The 21680-nt window shown below is 41.6% G+C and overlaps 1 protein-coding gene across 1 annotated transcript in view; it reads right to left on the bottom strand.

Moving 5' to 3' along the window:
• Positions 1-21680, bottom strand: part of LOC138799354 (solute carrier family 22 member 15-like) — a 261620-nt gene that overhangs the window by 207222 nt on the left and 32718 nt on the right. The window lies entirely within an intron of this gene.

Raw genomic sequence — 21680 nt, 5'->3', positions numbered from 1 at the left:
GTGTTTTGTGGTGTCGTGGCTACTTCGCTAAGCGTTGCACCGCACCCGGAAGTCATCCGTGCGGCCTAAGCCTCGCTTTCAGTGCAAGGCACACGTAGCGAGTGACGCGCGTTGTAACTGGCGTCACAACTACTGAAGGTGCAGTGTGACTGGCTGAGATGTGAGGACTGGTCACGTCAGGTGTCCTTGAATGCACCGTCCCCAGCTGTAGCTGCTGCATAGAGATATGTGTTATGACTGCAGCCGTGATGTCACTGATCTATACAGCCCCCCACTGAGGCTGCTGTGTCTTCCTATATGGCTTTATTCAGTATGCTGAGGTAGTGGTGACAATGCCCACTGCCCCACTATTACTAAAGCATGACATCATTTGTTATGGCCACAAGTCTCAGCCCAACCTTAGGTTTATGTTACCACTACCTACAGATAAGTACTAGGATTGGCCGTTGTTGTGAAACAACGTTCGGAATTTATTATTCATGATCATTAATTCCGCCCGTCATTATGTAGTGGGAACATAGCCTTACGGAAAATTTAATAGCCTTACGTTTTCTTCAAAAATGTGTGTCCCTGTCTGTTTCTGAAAAATGTATCACTGTAATACACTAAAAGGCTATGTTCACACACAGTATAACAACGACCATTGTTATACCGGCCAAAACCGGCCATTGTTATACCGGCTCAGCGCACATATAATTAGCGGGTCCGCAGCACAGTGACTTCATTGTGCTGCGGACCAGCGAAGAGGCAACATCGGGGTGAGTATAGAGCTCTCCCCACCCCCTCCCCAGCACTGCACCCCTCCCAGCAAGGAAGGGGGGGTCAGTTAACCCCTTTCTTGCTGGGATGGGTGCAGTCTGACATCAGTCTGGCCCCCAAGGGGTTAAGGGGGATGCAATACATCCTCCCTTAACCCCTTGGGGGCCAGACTGTAAGCAGCGATCTGTAAAGATGCTGCATACTGTAAGGTGCACAACACCGCTCACAATGATGGGTGTTGTGCTCCTGTTTGTGTGTTTTTTGTGTGTTTCTCCCTTTTTGTTTTTCAGATATCGGTATCCTGTGGATTACGTCGGATTCTGTGGACTACGTCGATGACCAGCGTTTTTTTAATGTTTTTTTTTTAATAAAATGGTCAATGAGGGGTGTGGTTTTTTTTTTATTTGAATAAAAAATTTTTTTAACTTGTCTTTTCTTTACTTGTGTCTTGTCTTTATTTCTTTACTTTATAGACTTAGTAGTGGAAGCCGTCTAATAGACGGAATCCATTACTAAGTTGGGGCCTAGTGTTAGCCGGTATAAAATGGCTAACACTAACCCCCTATTATTACCCCAGTACCCAATGCCACCAGGGGTACTGGGAAGAGCCGGGTGCCAGTGGTCCCGGAGCGTCAAAATTGGCGCTCCTGGACCGGGCGGCAGCAGGCTGGTAAGATTTAGGCTGGGGAGGGCCTAAACCAATGGCTCTTCCCACCCTGGTGTTACCAGGCTGCTGTCGTTTGGTTTTTAACCCGGCTGGTTATAAAAATAGGGGGGACCCTATGCGATTTTTTTTTTAAATAAATAAATAATAAAAAAAAACCGCATAGGGTCCCCCCTATTTTTATAACCAGCCGGGTTAAAAACCAAACGACAGCAGCCTGGTAACACCAGGGTGGGAAGAGCCATTGGTTTAGGCCCTCCCCAGCCTAAATCTTACCAGCCTGCTGCCGCCCGGTCCAGGAGCGCCAATTTTGACGCTCCGGGACCACTGGCACCCGGCTCTTCCCAGTACCCCTGGTGGCATTGGGTACTGGGGTAATAATAGGGGGTTAGTGTTAGCCATTTGATACCGGCTAACACTAGGCCCCAACTTAGTAATGGATTCCGCCTATTAGACGGCTTCCACTACTAAGTCTATAAAGTAAAGAAATAAAGACAAGACACAAGTTAAAAAATTTTTTTATTCAAATAAACCCCCCCCCCCACACCCCTCATTGACCATTTTATTAAAAAAAAAAAAACATTAAAAAAACGCTGGTCATCGACGTAGTCCACGGAATCCGACATAATCCACAGGATACCGATATCTGAAAAACAAAAAGGGAGAAACACACAAAAAACACACAAACAGGAGCACAACACCCATCATTGTGAGCGGTGTTGTGCACCTTACAGTATGCAGCATCTTTACAGATCGCTGCTTACAGTCTGGCCCCCAAGGGGTTAAGGGAGGATGTATTGCATCCCCCTTAACCCCTTGGGGGCCAGACTGATGTCAGACTGCACCCATCCCAGCAAGGAAGGGGTTAACTGACCCCCCCTTCCTTGCTGGGAGGGGTGCAGTGCTGGGGAGGGGGTGGGGAGAGCTCTATACTCACCCCGATGTTGCCTCTTCGCTGGTCCGCAGCACAATGAAGTCACTGTGCTGCGGACCCGCTAATTATACGTGCGCTCAGCCGATCAGCCAATCAGCTGAGCGCACATATAATTCTAAATGTTTCTTCTAATAATGCTATTGTAATAACATAATTAGAAGGAACATTTGATGTTTTCATTAAAGTAAAGTGATAATTAGTACAGAAAGCTCTTTTGCCGGCAATATGAATTAACGGCTTATGGAGCTTCCTGTACTAATTAATATTTAATTAATAAAACACATTTTCGATTAAATAAATTCAGTTTCGTTGGTCAATAATTTAATTCTAACGAATCCATCATTGTGCAATTAAATATACTGTCAAAAAATAAATCTATATATAAATATACATTTATTTATATATATATTTATTTTAACAGTATATTTAATTGCAAAATGGTGGATTAGTTTAAATTTAATTATTGAACAACGAAAGGGACTTTATTACAAAGAAAATGTGTTTTATTATTTTAATAGATTAACTATGAGAGACATCGGCTATAGTGCAGAGGATCGCAAACCCCGGTAATAGCAATTCATGTAAACTGTTTCCCTGCTTTCCCAGATCCATCCAGAGGTGTTTGCATCACTTTCTTAAGATTTTATTTGTTATTTTTAGTTGAACCAGATTTCAAAGTAAATGACCGTATTTTTTGAGCCGCATGTCTATTTTTTCCCACGGCCGGAGTTTCATCCGCACATTAATCACTCCTAATCATGATTTTTTGATATAATCATGTTTCACTACTGTCTATTATATCACTATATATGATCTATACTCACATTTTTTATATTATTTTATTATAAAAAATATTTTTTTATTATTATATGTATACATAATTATGCCTCACGATTTTCACGTTTTCGTATATTTATATATATATTATATTTTTTCTAAAGGCAATGACTATCTTGGTAATTGTTATAATCATGTATACAGGATGTTATTGTGAGAGCGAGGAGATAGGCTCGCGTATGTAGAGAGTGTTCTTTGATAATGCTCCTCAGCATCATAAAAAGCGAATCCATGATTGGTTAAATAGAGCCATGTGATCTAACATTCCCGGGCGTGCGCGCTGGAGCGGTTGCTGACGCCGTCGTCGCATCCTGTCGGCCTCAGTACCTGATGTGCGCATGTCCGTGACGTTTTTCGTTGCGGACATGCGCACTCGGGGTGAGCTGCCGGACCGGATGTGACGCGGCCTCCGCTTCCGGTCCAGCGCGCCGCAGTCCCGGAAGGAGCAGGGCTATCAATTAGTACTGAAGCATATTTAAGGGGGGTAAGATCAGAAGTGGGCAGTTCCCCGAGGAAGCGTGCAATAGCGAAACGTACGTAGGAACGGCTTGTGCGGTGTCAGACAATATGGGTATGTGCAATATGCTCTAAATGCTATAGTGGCCACTTGGCTTTCTTTGTTTACATGCGTAATAATATTGAGGCAATACTAGAACAGTATATGACTTTATGCACCTTATAGCTATATTCCCATATTAGAAAATTGTTGTGGGTATAATACCGCATTGCTGACACCTATCCTATATGTATTTTTACTGGGGTCATATTCTTTTAAAAAAACTTCATTTTATATTGGTAAAAATTGTTTATGTATTGGTACCTATTATATACAATAAAAATTCTTTATATATTTTTTATGAATCAAGCCCATTGTGTTTTTCTATTTGTATACAAATTTACAGTCGCATACAAAAATACAGCTGCACAGTTACATAGTGTGAACCTAGCCTTATGATGTTTAATTCAACCTATAAGGCTATGTTCACACAACGTTTATTTCAAAGTATGGCCACATTTTCGTGTTAAAATGAGGGCCACCCAACCATACCTGAAAAAAACAAATGTGTAAATATAACCTAAGGGTAGCTTCACACGTACCGTATCGCTGCGTTTTTATCGCTGCGTTTTTGGTGCAATTTTTACATGCAAGTTTTGATTTTTACATGAAAATCATGTGAAAATCTAAACGCGCATGTAAAAATCACACCAAAAATGCAGCGATAAAAACGCAGCGTTAAAAACGCAGCGATACGGTACGTGTGAAGGCACCCTTACACTAGGAATGCCCTTTGTTGTCCATAGCTACCAATCACAGCTCAGGTTTTAAATATTATGAGCTCTGTTTGCTGTGGTCAACAAATCCCCCATCCCCCGTCCCCCCACTGAGCCTGTATATGTCTATGGTGAAAACTTGGCATGGTCACATGCTCCTCCATGTCAGCCATCTTATGAAAAGATTTACCACAGAGCAGGACAGCTCAGCCTGTAGGAGGGAATCTGATATTAGCTTTACAGGGAACTGCTGTCAGTATATACAGTGACTACACTTATGTATACTGTACATTGAACTATTTTACTATAAAGTGGCCAACCCCTTTAACATTAAAAGTGATTATACTTACTAATGTTCATCCAATACAATAGCTGCTGTCAGGGTTAGTCCAGCTCCACTACCAGGTTCATTATCAAGCAGAAAGGGGAAGGACAGCAACTCTGATTATGGCAGTTTAAGTTGCTAGCATCTATAACAACCTGCAGCATCTAAGCATTTAGAGTGTGATGTCCCCCCAGCATCCAGCCATCACAGCAAACAAATTATAAACATTATGACAAGGTTTACAGCAGTGTAGCAGCATCAGATCTATTTGATTAACCAAATGTACTGTCATAGTCTAAGGGTATATTCACACGGGCGGGCTCGCAGCGAGATTTTCGCTGCGAGCCTGGCAGGTCCTGGCAGTTCCCATACACTACATACTTGCTGCGGTCTTAACGACCGCAGCGAGTATGTAATTATACCGCCCTTAACCCCTTCTGCTCCCCCGCTGTAAGCATACTTTACCTGTCCTTGCTGCACGGGTCCGGCGTCCTGCTCTCCTGTCCGGCCAATTAGTGTGTTGCCCACTGATTGGCCGGGCGGGAGAGCAGGACGCCGGACCCGTGCAGCAAGGACAGGTAAAGTATGCTTACAGCGGGGGAGCAGAAGGGGTTAAGGGCGGTATAATTACATACTCGCTGCGGTCGTTTAGACCGCAGCAAGTATGTAGTGTATGGGAACTGCCAGGACCTGCCGGGCTCGCAGCGAGAATCTCGCTGCGAGCCCTCCCGTGTGAATATACCCTTAAAGGGAATTAGTCTTCAGCTTTGACAGCTGCATTTCAACAGTTAATTAGCCGGTCGTGCAGCGGTTAATACCCGCGGTCCCTGGCTGCACATAGCAACCGGATACCGCAGGCTGCATAGAGGGCTCACGCTGGGGGCCCTCTCTGATCACCCTTAGCGTCCGCATGATGGGTATACCCATCATGCGTCATTAAGGGGTTAATATATATACTGTATAGTAGTTGTCATCACAAACCAGCATAACTGGACATGCATAACGACTTCTGAGCTTCTTCTCTTCTCACCTGTGGCATCATAGGGAGTCTTTATTTACAGCAATAGCACTCCAACATAATGCAGTAACCATACTACAAGTGTTGAGGGATCAACCACTATGGACCATATGTTTGGGGCACCAACAGATTCCCACATGTCCTACATGCATATATGATACCCACGAGCATCCATGATGAACCCAACTACTAACACCTATAGGTGAAACAAGTGCCCGTAATTCCAGCGCTCCCATAGACTTCTATGGGGGCGTCCGTGCCGGAATTCCGGACGAAAATAGGACCGGTTCTGAAAAATCCGGTTCTATTTTCCGGAACGAACACCCTTCCGGAAAAATCCGGAAGGGTGTCCGTCACTAATACAAGTCTATGGGTCCGGAAATCCATCCGTATTTCCTGATAGGAAATTCGGGTGGTTTTTCCGGACGTGTGAAGGGGGCCTGAAAGAGGCAGAATTTATGAGCGGAGTCTGCTTGGCAAATTCCGCTTGAAATTCTGCCTGTCCTATTGTTTCAATGGGATTTCTCGTGTGCCTCTGCTCTCCGATTAAAGAATGACCATGTTCATTCTTTGAGGTGAGAGTGGAGGCACATGAAAAATCTAATTAAAGCAATAGGACAAGCAGAATTTCAAGCAGAATCCACCTCGTAGACTCCGCTTGTAAATTCCTCCTTTTTCTCAGTGTGCACGGGCCCTAACACCGAACTTCACATAGTGTAGGGCCACTCCCACTTGGAGCAGAGGAGGCTCTACCCTAGCAGTACACTGTAGATAGATAGGGCATAAGAAGGATATCCACCCCTCGACCAGCCCACTCCTTCTCTGCTTACCTTATTTCATGCATTATTTTTATGATATTAATGATGGATTAGCTATATTAGCAACCTCTGTAAATTGTACATGAAAATAATATATTATTATTTTTAATTTGTGAATGGAAAGTACCTTGTGAATCATAGCACATGCTAGTCTACCACTGTCTATTACATTCTATGTTTTAGTAGTTTGATCGTTGCATTGTTTACACCAGAAGATTATCGCTTAAACTCAAACAATTTAACAATTGTTAACCCCTAGACTACCCTGGACGTACAGTTACGCCATGAAAGTCTGTCACCAGACGACCCTGGACGTAACTGTACGTCCAGGGTGTTTCTCCTGCTATGAAGCGCGCTCCGGAGCGCGCTTCATAGGAGGTGGGGGCCGGCTGCAGTGAGCAGCACGGCCCTCAGCGTGTCTAACCCCTTAAAGTCTCCTGTCACTTAACGATCAGACCACTCACTCATTGTATCGGACCGCCTGAGGTCTCTTACCCTTCTCCATGCGGTCCGATTGGCAATCTGCTCACTTAGCCTGCACAGGCAGGCTCAATGAGCAGATCGCCTATCACACTAATCAATGCTATGCCTATGGCATAGCAATGATCAGTGTATTAAAGCAAAGTATTGTATGTTACAGTCCCCCAAAGGTGTGGTAGATAAATCCCGCCAATCACGATTTGAATAATGCTTCTTTTATTTAGGTGAATAAAGCAGGTACATAATGGCCAAAACGCGTCCTCTCATGTACCTGCTTTATTCACCTAAATAAAAGAAGCCTTATTTAAATCGTGAGTGCCGGGATTTATCTACCATATCTACTAGGACTATGTCCTACCACGAGCACCCCTTACTGTCCGGAGTGCCATCTTCTACCCCCAAGGGACTTAAAATGTGTTACAAAAAAGTGAAAATCATTATTACACTACCCCCCCCCCTTCCCCAATAAAAGTTAAAATCACCCCCCCCTTTCCCATTATATAAATAAAACATATAAAAATAAATAAATGAACATATAATATACCATAGCGTGCGGAATTGTCCGAACTATTAAAATATAACAAGCGTCATCACTATCGGCAAACGGCGTAAACAAAAAGAGTGAAAAAGGTGCCAGGACTACCGATTTTTTGTTACTATATATATATATATATATATATATATATATATATATAAAGTGATCAAAACGTCCAATCTACACAAATATGGTATTAATGATAAGAAGAGATCATGGCGCAAAAAATGACACCCAATACAGCCCCGTAGGTGAAAAAATAAAACCATTATAAGCGTCACAATAGGGACACTTTATTAATAGATGATTGCAAAAAAAGGATTTAATAAAAAAACAATATACAGTATAACATTAGAGAATCTGTGTAAGGCTGGGTTCACACTATGTATATTTGAGGCTGTATTTGTGAGGCTGTATAGCAACCAAAACCAGGAGTGGATTGAAAACACAGAAAGGCTCTGTTCACATAATGTTGTAATTGAGTGGATGGCCATCATTTAATGGCAAATTTTTGCTGTTATTTTAAAACAACGGCTGTTATATTGAAATAATGGCAGTTATTTACCGTTATATGACGGCCATCCACTCAATTTCAACATTGTGTGAACAGAGCCTTTCTGTGTTTTCAATCCACTCCTGGTTTTGGTTGCTATGAGGACCTGACTTGAGGACCAAATACTGCCTGAAGTATACAGTGTGTGAACCCAGCTCACACCTGCATATGGTTGTGTTTGGGCTGACCTATAGAGTAATAGTATCATGTCGCTTTTACCATATAGTGCATTACGTAGACACAGGAACCCCCCAAACGTTACCATATTGCATTCTTTTTTTCAATTTCACCAATTTATATTTTCATAAATAATATTTTGGGGATTTCATCATACATGTTAATGTAGAATGAAAGATGCCATTACAAAGTACAACTATTCCTGTAAAAAACAAACCTTTACATAGCCCTGTAGATAGAAAACTGAAAGTGCTAGAGCTCTTAGAAGGGAGGAGGGAAAAACAAAAACACAAAAATGAAAATTGTCGCGGTCCACTGGGTCATTTTGGGCCTGGTCCTCAAAGGGTTAATGTCTCTATCAGATCTGAGGAACTGTATCAAAGGCTTTACTAAAGTCCAGATAGGTGATATCCACCGCACCATCTTCATCCAGCACTTTTTGCTAAATAATCCAAGAAATCAATGAGATTAGTCTGACATAATCTGAATACAGTGAAGCCATGCTGGTTTGGATCCATCAAGTTGTTGATTATGTTATTTTTTTAGAAGAGTTTTCATAATTTTTACTACCACAGAAATCAGGCTAACTGGTCTGTACCCTTCTTGTGGATGGGTACAACATCAACCATTGTTCAATCACCAGGAATATCACCTTACAGCTCATTTTACATATTCCTCAGGTGATAAAGAAGACTCCCTGCTTTTGTATGTATAGTATAAAGCACACTACACAAATAGCATAGAGCACCTTACATACAGCGGACACTTCAACTGTAGTTTGGTGACATGAAACATTCCAATATGACAAATATGCAAAACAGAAGAAGGGCCTAAATATTTTTTCACAGCACTGTAATTACTTTTGTGTGTGTGTATATATATATATATATATATATATATATTTTTTTTTAGAAATCCTGAAAACCCCTTTAAACAGTAAGTAGAATAATGCAAATGTCCTGCTTTGCAAAAATACTCTTGCCTCTTTAAGTGCAATTACATCCAACGGATTTACAGAAAACACTAGCTTCCACGGTGACAGCAGTTTTCCAAGTTGCTATTAAAATAAGCTGCCTTCTTTCCAAATCCTGCTGCTTGAAGCACCACTTAAGTCTGCCTCATTTATCACACCTGCCGGCATATTCCAATGACTGTAAAAAGCTTTGACTTGTTCATGTCAAAATCTGTAGAACTTCTCAGGGTATGTTTACATGTAATATAATCACAGACTTTTATTCTATGGATACAAAGAATGGAGTTCTTTATTGGGGAACAGAATAATGCATTCAAGTCAATAGGGCTTTGCAGTATGCATGGTGCCTAAAACATATTACATGTCATGAGCTACAACTTTCTGTTATATATTGTAAAACATCACCTAATGAAGAATACACCTGAAGGAGTATTTCCATCTGAAGAAATTATACCTAAGAGATTCCAGGGGGGAAGGGGGTCCAATCGAGTATTGGGACCCAAAATCCTGACTGGGCTGGGGCATAACATATCCAGATAGGAATATCCCTTATTCTTTTTGCTGAGAGCTCACCTAGAATATTTTAACAGTGTAATTTGCATATTTCCATGTCAGTTACATCTATTCATTTAGAGCCCTTCTATTATATTGGCCATGTGGTCAGGTGTACAGACGGCATTCACTAGACTATATAGAGTATTCTCTCAAAGTAGCCTACCCTGCACAATAGAAGCAAAATAAATAAATGCTGGATCGTTTTTTTAACTCTTTACTCTGAATAGCGCTTTTCTGAAATATCCTTTCTTCTGTTTTTGGGCAGTCAGCCTTCATGCCTTCCATATATAACATATCTTCTCAGTACATAACTTGGTAGATTATCTCCAACCAGCAGGTATAAACCAAGGCAATTTCGATGCCCACAAGCCATTCTACATAACAATGATTGACAAAGGTTTGCCGTGTTGTATTACCAATGCCTGTATTCAGGGCAGTTTCTTGGGCATTTTGGCAACAGGACAAATGTTGATAAAAGCCCCTTCCCCAGACCAGTTCGGTCCTGGGGAAGGAAGTGGGGCTTTTATCAAGATTTGGGTTACTAGGAAGAAGCAGTGTGTGTATTACGGCATAGAACAGTGTGGCACCCCTTTGATCTGAGGCGTCACTTTTCTTTTCCTCTCCATTTGGCCTGGACCACAGTGACAACTTCTTGCAGCTACAATTTATCTCTTCTGAACTTGCCAGAAAAACATCTCAGGCTCCGCACTTATGCAGCATGTTCCTTCCCTTTTCCCACCCATAGGGTCCCAAACTGTGATAATTGCGCTGTTTGGTGCCCTTAAGTCAGTAGGTGTGTGGATTGCCCCCTGTATGTAGGATCCCTTGCTTTACTTTAATATAGTAATAATGCCCCCTGCTGTACCTCCTTATAGTAATAATGTCTCCTGCTTTGCACCCATATAGTAATAATGCCTACTGCTGTACCTCCCTGTAGTAATAATGTCTCCTGCTTTGCACCCATATAGTAAAAATGTCTCCTGCTTTTCCCCAATATAGTAATAATGCACCCTGCTGTACCTCGTTATAGTAATATTGTCCCCCTGCTGTGTCCTCATATACTAATAATGTCCCCCTACATTGCCGCCATATAGTAATAAAGTCCCCCTGCATTGCCCATATACTGATAATATTGTCCTTCTGCATTGTCCCCATATATTTATATCGTCCCCCTGCATTGTCCCCATATAGTAATAATGTCTCCTGCATTGTCCTCCATATAGTAATAATAATGTCCCCTGCATTGTCCCCCATATACTTATAATGTCCCACATATAGTAATAATACTGCCCCCCCCCCCCCCCATATAGTAATGTGCCCCCTGAATTGCCCCAAAACACAAAACAGTACAAAACAAGAAAAGTATACTTACCTAATACTGTCATGGAGCCGGTCTTCGCTTCTGGCCTGCGGTGAGTGTGCGGGGGCCATGTGCTGTCGGGCATCGCCAGGCGCCCCCTAGTTCCTGGCGCCCAGTGCGGTGGCCCGGCCCGCCCAGCCCTATAAATGGCCCTGTCTATATTTCACAAGCATCATATATATTTTAACATTTGTGCAGTCTTAAGATTCATATCTTCATAAGTAATTTAAGCATGTGTGAATAGTAATAGTTAACATAGTGGTGAATACTAATAGTTAAATTACTGATGATTTTGAGATTTCATCCAGGTGATAGCAGGAGCCCTGTGAGAGGGAGGTGTGTGGTTCTTGCTTCTCTGACTGACGGAAATGCATCGTCAGTTGTCATCATCCCAGACGTCAGGCGCGAGCAGCTGATGAGGTGAATGTGGAACTGCAGTCGCACATGTGCAGCATTGGAGATGAGCACACCATTCCTTATGCTTTGTCTCCTTGATTGAAAATCAGAACAACATATAGCATTATAGGAAGGAAGGTTTCGAATCAGCATCAGCCTGATAAACATCTGATTTTACCCAGTTTAACCTTTTCATTACAAGACTAAGACATTTTATTAGTGTTCACAACATGAATGTCACCTTATAATTTCTCCAAACATAGATGTCCTATCAATGTCACTGGGGTTGGTAAGCAGAGTATAAGTCTTTGGGGGGGGGGGGGCATTTATCATTCATTTTGCTCCATTATTTTGGCGTAAAAGGTCTTTCTGCTCACGGGATTTATTTTTAAGCATTTATGAAGCTGTTTGCACTATTTTTGAGCAGTTTATGCTGTGCCTTTTTTATTTTATACTCTGAGGGGGCATAGTTTGGAGCATGGTTTATATTAGCCAATTTTTAAGAAAGATTTTTTTCACAAAAATGTTCACAATATTTAACCTATTGATAATTTTTTGCACATGGACTGAAGTTTTTTGCGCAGAATGTGAAAAGTGCGCTACCGGGGGGGGGGGGGGGGGGGTCATTGCACTAATGATACATCCCTCCTTGCTTATGTGGCTGGTATATACTTTGAGAACAGCAGGGTAGCGAGTCTTCCTTGCATATACAGTCCTCCACAGGAATATGAGCAAGGAGAGAACCACACGGCGCTAGCAGATATAATATAGAGATTTTGTGGACAAGTGAGGTGTATACCCCTTCCTCCATTTACACACAACGATTATCGTTTGAATTTGCACAATAACGATCGAATTCGAACGATAATCGTACGTGTTAACGTAGCGAACGATCAAACGACGAGTGAGAAATCGTTCATATTGATCTTACAACATGTTCTTAAATCGTCGTTCGTCGTTCGCAAAAAATTCGCAGATCGTTCCGTGTAAACAGTCGTTCACCGATTTAACCTATGTGCGAGATAGGCTTAAGCGATCGCAAAACGATTGCAAAATGTTTTTTCCGTACGAAAATGTATCATTCCGTCTAAACGCTGATCGTTATTAAAAAAAATCGTTTCTTCTAAATCGTTAATCGTACAATCGGGCGAATTATCGCTCCGTGTAAACGCAGCATAAGTAAGCCTCATTGTTGTTGGACTTACCACGTTTCTTAGAAATTATTACCCAATTGTGCACTCTTGTTTCATATTCTAGCCTATTCAATATACAACATTAGGCACAGGGACCGAGGATGTAGGATAATTTCTCTAAAGCCAACAGGACATCAGCAGGCTGGAGAAGAGTATGGTGGATAGCACTAGCTGTGACTCTACCCAGAGTGTCTCATGGACTATTATGTTGTCAAATGTAATGAAGAGATTGTTGCAGCAGGTTATGGCAGACAGCAGTGACAGGCAATTAGAAATATGTACAGCTAAGACAGTCACCCAGATGTACTAAATGCCAAACTTTATACCATTTATTAGTTTGCTTAAAGTGCTCCAGAATTCAGTGCCTCATTTTGGTGTGCTCCATTATACCAAGGCCAGGTCCCCTTTTCAAACTCTTTCAAACCCTAATGTAAAGTGTCACAATAGTCTAAAACATAATGTGGAGAAAAGTCCCAAGTGCCAAGCTTTGGACAGAATTCTGGCACAGACACATTATCACATCTGGACTGGTGTGTCATTTTCGAACAAGGACAGGTTAGAGTCAAGCTAATTTAGTAGCAGGGATTCTGTACAACAAAAGCAAAAACAAGATTAGCATACCATAGGTTTTGTAAAACCACCAAGATTATAATACCATAGGTCTTGTAAAAAGGGTATCCAGGGTAATACAATCTTTCAGCTGAACTGCACAGACTGCATCATGACAGGTATCCTTGAAATACCTTGTCCCATCCCCTGTCCCATCCGTAATAGGCTTCCATACAGTGAAATGTCCATCCAGCATATAAGGGGTCGCCCCATGTGGACAAGACTTGCTCTAAATGGGCCCTTGCACACTCTGCGCGCTTCCGTCCTCGGGCAAGGGCCCAATCAGTTTCTGCTGGCATTTAGTTGACCATTGTGGTTCGAGCAGCTGAAACACGTCCCATAGCTAGTAGCGACATAATAAAGACTTACTGACAGCCAAGTCCAGTGTGAAGGTTGAGTAATTTACAACTATTAAACTTCCAAAGATAAAGGAAACCTACATCTCTAAGGCTAAAGTAAAACTTTAAGCCCAAGCAAGCCACGCAAGCCAATAACACAGGAAAAAACTACAAGAAGAAATGCAATTTCCATCCTCTGAAAAAGTCTTATGGATAATCATAAAGCACAGATTTTTTTTTGTCACCCGACTCCTATCCTATCTGGCAGCCTACAGGACTAAGCATTCTGTGCATGTCATCATGAATACCTGTCCTGGCAGTGAGGAAGGGTTAAGAAGCCTGTCTGAGATTTATGTCTGCTGAAACGTGCCAGGAGTGTAAAATCAGTATTGATTAGCAAAGCAACATGATAGTTCCTATTAAAACTAGTTTAAAGAGGCAACATTAAACGTGATCTTCCTCCAAGGAATAGTGCCATAATGTAGCAAATGTAATGTGGCTGGAATAACTGGACTCAATCTGTAAATGTCATCAGTGCAGCAAATATGATTGGTGTTAGAAGCCTGTGTGCTGGGAATCCAGGCATGAAATATAAGAGGGAAGAATAAATATGAATAACTGGCCAGAATGGAAAAATAGAAATATAAATAATAGGAAAGGGAGAGAAGAAAATTTAACCTAATAGAAAACTAGCTAGAGATGCAATCAATATAATATTACAACCGGAGAACTTAAGTCATTTCTGGAGGAAAATGTTACAAAAACGTGACAAGGCTGTAATAATGGGAGATGTTTCATTGAAATGAAATTATATAGGTAAAACCCGCTGTGTGAATGTGTAAATCTGAAGTCTAATTTCTTTGTGGATCTTTCATTTAAAAAGAAAACTTGAGAGCTCGGATCAAATTTAAATCAAGTTGAATTTTAAGCCAATATTAGAACGCCCATGAATATGCCATCGCTGGCAGCCAATAGATAAATCCAGTGGGTATGATGGAGACTCATGGAAGGTTTCTATATGGGGGAGAGAGGGAAACAAAAAAAAAAAGCTGATGCACCAGATGTCAACTAGCCTAAGGCCAACCCTGTAGAAGTTCCCCGACAAGTGACTTGTGAGCCACATGTTGTTTTCCGTTCCCTTTTACTGCACCCTGCTATTGACATCTGCAGTGACATGTGATTAGATTTATCTCTTGCTGCAGATGTATCCTTGATGCAAAGCAAAAAGAATGTGTGGCATAGGCTATAAGCTTACATAAAGGGACTGATATTCCATCAGAGTCTTTTTTTGTCATGTCTTGCAACGTATTAATCCAAATGTGCCCCCAAACAAAACACACAGCAGCCTGAGACAATTGTTGTGGTTATTCCTTCTACTTCTCAGGCCTGACAGTGTATCTGGGGAACAATTTGGTTGATGAAGCTATTCGGAGTAATGCATTTGGCAACACCGAGGTTAATAACTGTTCAGATTTCTCTTGGAGTGAGAAAAGTGTATTCTTCTGTAAAAAAAAAAAAACAACAACAGGTAGCATATGTTTAGGAAAAATAAGAGATCAGAAGAGTCGCTCAGAACAGTCCCAAACAAGTCTCGTCAAACAAACTATGGGGTTTCTGAATCGGTTGAAAATAATTTAAAGGCGCAAAATGGGTGGCATTATACTAGATGCATAGAGAGAGAAAAAAGCACAGTATACAGTAGACAATGAGACTGCAGAGTGTGACAACATTATAGAGGTTATTTCATTAGAGACTAAATTAAAAACTTTTTTTAAAAACCAATATTAGCAAGAATATTATAAATCATTAATTTACTGAACTTATCACAAAGCTTAACCAACATGTGGCACTGTTGCACAAATAATCGATGGATCATGCCTGTGGCCCTATGCTGCCATCGTTGGCTGTAATCCCTTATTTCATGGGGAGATGTGCTGTTGAATTATGATTTTTTTTTAGTAGAGCAAAACATTATGATCAGCCATCACATGAGCATTTGCATGTTTGGTGGCTGATCACTGACTTAGGGCCCTTTTACACAGAAAGATTATCTGACAGATTATCTGCCAAAGATTTGAAGCCAAAGCCAGGACTGGATTTTAAAAGAGGAGAAATCCCAGGCTTTCATGCATGGCCTGATCTCTGTTTATAGTCTGTTCCTGGTTTTGGCTTCAAATCTTTGGCAGATAATCTGTCAGATAATCTTTCTGTGTAAAAGGGCCTTTATTCAGCTGACAATCACGCCTCATATGGGACAAATCAAGAAGCCACATCTCCAAAACACACTGAACACACAAACAGGGTTGGCACATTACACATTGTCATAAGCTCCAGTCCAGCATGCATACAGACATTGCATATACTCACTAACTAAACTAAATAGAACTAGGTATTGTTGGAGTTAAATATGCCCCGAGGGTTTGCTCTGACCATACTCCTCTGGTCCGGGAAACCAAGTGCACTCACTGGGATAGTAGTCACAGGCCCTTCAAACTGAATCCTCTCTGGCTGCAGCTGTTGGAGAATCAGGACAGGGTGATGGTGGATATTACACACTTCTTAGAATGTAATATTGGAACAGCATACAATGTGTTTGGGACACATTAAAGGCCTATATAAGGGGCATTTTTATTAACCCTTTGAGGACCAGGCCCAAAATGACCCAGTGGACCGCGCAAATTTTGATCTTAGTGTTTCCGTTTTTCCCTCCTCCCCTTCTAAGAGCTCTAGTACTCTCAGTTTTCTATCTACAAGCCATGTAAGGGCTTATTTGTTACAGGAATAGTTGTACTGTGTAATGGCGTCATTCATTCTACCATTCCATGTATGATGGAATTCCAAATATATTATTTATGAAGATATAAATTGGTGAAATCGCAAAAAAGAATGCAATATGGTAACGTTTGGGGGGTTCCTGTGTCTACGTAATGCACTATATGGTAACAGCGACATGATACTATTATTCTATAGGTCAGCCCGAACACAACCATATGCAGGTTTACGCAGATTCTCTTATGTTATATATTTTTTTTTAAATGAAATCCTTTTTTTTGGCAATTAATTATAAATTAAATGGGACTATTGTGACGCTTCTAACGGTTTTATTTTTTCACCTACGGGGCTGTATGGGGTGTCATTTTTTCCGCCATGATCTCTACTTTTTATTAATACCATATTTGTGAAGATCGGACGTTTTGATCACTTTTTATTAATTTTTTTTTATATATAATGTAACATAAAATCAGTAATCCGCGCACTTTTTTCCCTCTTTTCGTGTACGCCGTTTACCATTCGCAATGACGCTTGTTATATTTTAATAGATCGGACAATTACACACGCTACGGTATATTATATGTTTATTTGTTTATTTATTTTTATATGTTTTATTTATATAATGGGAAAGGGGGGTGATTTCAACTTTTATTGGGGGAGGGGTTTTGGGGTAGTGTAATAGTGTTTTTTACTTTTTTTTTTTTACACATTTGAAGTCCCTTTGGGGGACTTTTACATAGATTAGTTTGATTTCTACACTGATGAATGCTATGCCATAGGCATAGCATTGATCAGTGTTATCGGCGATCTGCTCATTGAGCCAGCCTGTGCAGGCTTAGTGTAGCAGATCGCCGATCGGACCGCACGGAGGCAGGTGAGAGACCTCCGGCAGTCCGTTTTACCGATCGGGACCCCCGCAGTCACACTGCGGGGGTTCAGATCGGTAAGTGACAGGGGACTCCCCCTGTCACTTACACTTAAACGCCGCGGTCCCGCCGCGAGGCTGGGAGATTGCTTTTTCACTACAGAAGGAAACTCTTTTAGTACATAAAACCTATTACAGAGTTTCTTGAAATCGCTTGTACTGTTGATATTTAATGTTTTCAGAAAAATGACCCTGAAATGACAGTTACGCTTTAAAGATATTTCTAACAAAAAAGGGCTATAGAAAAGAAGAGGAGGGCTTACTACGTAATATTGAAACAGCCAGGGCAGCATACTCTGAGTCTGTAGGTGAAGGTTTACTGAGTCAATTAAAAGCCGCTGAAGAAGACTATGCCCTTTACCTGAAAGGGAAAGTGCATAATAAGATGCTCTTTCTCGATCAGAGATCCTTTATCGAGGGGAATAAACCTGGTAAAACCTTAGCTAGACTCCACAGTCAGAGGGAGTCTCAGGATATCAAGATCATCAGGGGTATGGATGGGGAATTGTAGCATTCACAAGAACAGATTAGGTATGAATTTATGAAGTATTTGAGTATATGAGGTATACTCTTCCAAACCCAATCTAGAAAATTTACACTCTGACTTTCTTGGACAGATTAATCTCCCCAAGATCTCCTTAGTCCAACTTTCACAACTGGATGCCCCTATTACACTAGTAGAGATCGAAGAAGCTCTCTCCTGAATTAAGGGGAATTCAGCTCCTGGTCCAGACGGGCTGCCATATGAAATATACCGACAATATTCTAAAAATCATTTTACCATTCTTGTTACAGGTTCTCATTGAATCCTGTAGAGAGGGGAAACTTCCAATGTCCATGGAAAAGGCTAACATCATCCTTATAAAAAAAAAAGGGCAAGGAAAGCACTGAGATAGAGGCTTATAGCCCCATCTCACTACTTAACACTGACTACAAGATTTTTGCTAAACTATTGGCTAGGCGGTTGGGGAAAGTCATGGAATCTATTATTTCAGAAGATAAAAGTGGCTTTATGCCAGGTAGGACAGTCCATTATAATATAAAAAGAGCCTTTCTGAATATGCAAATCAGGGATGAAGAGACCAGGGCTTTGGTGGCGCTAGATGCGACCAAAGCCTTTGACCGCGTTGAGTGGTTATATTTATGGAAGGTAATAGAGGATTTTGGCTTTGGTGGCAATTTTTCAGGTATGATTCAATTGCTAAACCAGAACCCTAGAGCCTCGGTCAGCGTTAATGGTGTCTCTTCCCCCTCATTCGCAATATCAAGAGGGACTAGACAAGGCTGCCCCCTCTCGCCTTTATTATTTTGTTGGCAGAAGGCGAAGGACTGGAATATCTCGGCGTGGTCTTAACACCTTCTTCTGAACAATATGTGAAATATAATTTGAAACCAGCTCTGAGCAAAGTGGAGGATAAAATTAGAGTCTGGGGGAAGATGCCGTTATCCATGTCATCTAGGCTTTCCCTTATTAAGATGGTGGTTCTCCACCAGATTGGCTTCTTCTTGGCCGCCGCTCCCTCCTGGATCAGTGACAGATGTTTTCGGGGGATTGAGAGGATCTTGAACGGGCTGATCTGGGGGAGAAAGAGGGTCCGATTATAGTATTCACATTTCTGCCCACCCCTTAGAAAGGGAGGGCTCTGGCTCCCAGACTTTAAATTGTTTTATTTATCTTATCAAATTGGTTTTTTGTTGGCTCATAAGGATGCTCCAAGGAAGGAAGAGGGCTGTTTTATGCTGTTTTTGGATCTTATGCATTTAATTCTGAAGATTTACATTCGGTCATGATTTATTATTGTAACTGAAGTGATGCATAATTTCCTTCTTAATGCTGGATATGTAATTTATAATTGTGATAAAATGTAAAAAGAATAAAGAAATTTAAAAAAAAATAGGACTAGGCACTTACTGCACCGATCTCTCTCCAACTCTATTGTAAAGTTAACCACAGGTTCACAATTCTTGCAACCATTGTGCGTTGCAGTCGTGTTACTCACAGCAATCAAACGAAATAAGGATTTTGACAGTCAGCCACCCCACCCAGCCACAATGAAATGTAGAAATGTCCTTGTCAGGTCTCAGTAGTACTGACCAGTCAGGGAAAAACAGGAAGGACACGGACAGTGGACCTGCACTAGTTCCCGCCCACTGTCCCTGCCTACATGCCTCAATGAGCCCTAAACGGCTGCGGACAACTTGACGACAGTCCCCGACTAATAGTTTGTACCAACACAAAATGGAAACTAGACAGACAACAAAAAGGGATGGTGAACAGGCCGAGGTCACAACGTGCGGACAGCAGAAGTACAGAGACATAAGAGGATAGTCGGGTCACTGGCCAAAGGGTCAAGGCGGGCATAAAACCAGAATAGTCAGAATACAGAAAGCCAGGGTCAGATAACAAAGGATAACACAGAAGAAGTATGCAGGGAATACCAGAACGCTAGGGAAACTAGTCTAATAGCCAGCATATTCCCCAAGTCTCTGATACTACTCATAGTGGGTTAGAATCCCGGCCACGGGCTGACTGGGTCGGCATCCTAATCCTCTACTGGGAACACATGTCAAACTTGGGGCTGAGTGACAGGAACATCCGCCAGTCAACCCCACAGTAATGCAGCCCAGCTGCTCCATCCAAAGCCTCCTGGCCAGTGACTTGGGCCCACGGCGTTCCTGGTCACTAGGGACGTCATTGGGTATCCATGACATCACCTGGCAATGTCTGAAGAGACGGGGATGCGCTCAGGTAGTGTTAGTCTACCAGGGTGGTCCCATGAAGGTCAAGGCCGTCGCTCCAGGCACCAAGGATGACGCTGGAGTGTGGTCAGGTTAGTAAAGTGTTAGTGTACTGTTTTCCAGTGTTGTGGACTACATGCAAGTGGGTGATGATCAGTATTGCAGCAGCAGCAGTAGCGCTTGGAAAGGTTGAGCTTTCATGCAAGCATCTCCTCTAAGCATATCACAGCTTCAAGGCTTGAAAACCTAATGTAAAGGTAAAGCTAGAAGTTCCTTGAACACAATTTTACACCTGTAATAATTACAGACATAAAATTGCTCCAAATAGGAACTAACAGACCATTGAACTCAATGGAATGTTTTACATGTCAAAAACTGTTCAAATAACTGAGTCCATAAATATGAACAGAAAAAAATACTCACATTGTTTGCTGCCATCCCTAAAACCCCATACGCAGAAGCACCCAACGGTGTACCCATTTCCAACTTATTTTTACAATTTGGTTGACTATCTTTACTTTGCACTGAATAATCAGATGGACTGGAACGTTGGAAGAGAGTGTAAAAAGTCTCAGTATTCAGTGAAAGGTACATAGAGTCAACCGAATAGTAAAATTCTTGGAATATCTTGGGAACATGGGGGGGTGGAGTAAGAAAGTAGAAAGCACTGTTGGGATCACAAAACTCAATGTTTTGGGCTGGTCACAGGTCCTTTTTAACTAACAACATAACAAACTTCATGAGAAAATGAAAAAGCAGGTACTGAAAGGTATTCCTGGGGAAGACTGAGAGGGTATCTGGGAAGGCAAGACAATTGATATGATAAGTTATAACTTATTCATACAAAACAAGACAAAGCTCAAAGAATTTTGTTCTGTTTCTCAACATGGCCATGAGCTATTCATGTGCATAAACTCTGAACTAAAATTATTTTACAAGAAAAGACTGAACATTTCAAGTTTGTGGATGTCAGACTTCTGGGCAGCAGATTGCATAATCTTAAAGAGAACCTGTCAGGTCCCCAGGGCCTTACATGCTGGACCCAGGACCTAACAGGTAGGCAAATAAGCAAATGAGCTGGAATGGAGCAGAGCTGGAAAATAACTTTAAACACTGGGCAAGAGAAAGTATCAGCTTCTAGTCATACTTGCCTCACCTCCCCCACCAGTCAGACTTAAAGTGTCACTGTCGTTATAACTTTCAAAATATAAATCAACAGTAGATGGGACATAAAGCAAGTTTGCAATTTACATTCAGGAAACAGTCAGAAAACAGGAAGTCCTGTGTATCCCAGGCCATCTGAGCTCTCACAGAGAGAAGGCAGTCATGTGACTGATGGACATATTGAGCTTTGACTCTCTGTACTGGCCGGAATTCCTGTGTTTAGTCTGTTTTTTCAATCAGTCAGAAAATCTGCCTTCAGGAGACTGGACCTAGATTTCTGGTAA

Source organism: Dendropsophus ebraccatus, chromosome 8 (genome assembly GCF_027789765.1).
Source record: "Dendropsophus ebraccatus isolate aDenEbr1 chromosome 8, aDenEbr1.pat, whole genome shotgun sequence".
NCBI lineage: Eukaryota > Metazoa > Chordata > Amphibia > Anura > Hylidae > Dendropsophus > Dendropsophus ebraccatus.
This window is presented reverse-complemented; position numbering and strand designations above follow the sequence as displayed.